Here is a 960-nt window from a genome sequence, read left to right as displayed (position 1 = left end):
GAAGAATTTATCGGAAATGTGCAAAGAAAGATCACGAAACACTTAAATATGTCCATAAATTAGTAATTTATACCTATACTTGAAGCCTAGGAAAAAATACCAGAAATCAAGGCAAGTTGACTCAAGGTACGGCCGGCCACCGCCGAACGGCTCGCCGCGCCGTGTCCTACGGGAGCAAATCAACAAGCGAAAGTACCTTAGGGCGAAAGGAATCTGTGACGTGTCTATCAGGCGGATGTTTCGAGGATCTGAGGATGAATTTCACTATTGTCGCTCCTCCGCTCAACTGGCGTCGGTGGTGTAATGGTCAGCATAGTTGCCTTCCAAGCAGTTGATCCGGGTTCGATTCCCGGCCGACGCACTTTTTTTCCTCCCTAATAGAGGAATAATTTTAGTTCTGAAACTGTTACTGGCATGAATAATTTTCGAGGAAAGTTTCATTTTCAATTTCCAACGATAACTCATGGAAAAAAAACTATTTTTTTAAGTATTGAAGATTTCACATGGTAGCAATGCTAATTTTCAAAGTTCCCTTACGCAGTCTTTGATCGATGAGTAAAAGATATAGGTTGTTTGACCAATCATAAATTAATTTTGATAATATCGCATAAATTATAGACATTGACACTATAAGTTAAGATTAACATTTGATTCAATTATCTTCAGACTCATTTTTAACCAAAAGGAAATGAGTTTCCTTTAAGAGATATGCCAAACATGATCGTGCCTGTTCTCCGTAAATATTAGCTCTTTTAGATCACGTAAACATGAACAAATTCCAATTAATTAATTAATTAAATCAGGAAATCTACGTCACGTGAATAAAAAAACCCAGTTGAGCAAGAATAAGATACAAAGGAGTTCCACACGGCACTGCGTGACAATTAACGATTCATTCCAGCCAGCTTGAAAAGATCGCTTTTATTGGTTATTAATGTACGATATTTGAAAGTGTCAATG

General features: G+C 37.5%; 1 non-coding gene across 1 annotated transcript; it reads left to right on the top strand.

Annotated features, from left to right (window-relative positions):
- The first annotated feature begins 289 nt into the window (after positions 1-289).
- On the top strand, positions 290-361 carry Trnag-ucc. The gene has a single exon. It is a non-coding gene; the product is annotated as a tRNA-Gly (tRNA).
- The last annotated feature ends 599 nt before the right edge of the window (positions 362-960 follow it).

This window comes from Ischnura elegans, chromosome 6 (genome assembly GCF_921293095.1).
Source record: "Ischnura elegans chromosome 6, ioIscEleg1.1, whole genome shotgun sequence".
Lineage (NCBI taxonomy): Eukaryota > Metazoa > Arthropoda > Insecta > Odonata > Coenagrionidae > Ischnura > Ischnura elegans.
This window is presented reverse-complemented; position numbering and strand designations above follow the sequence as displayed.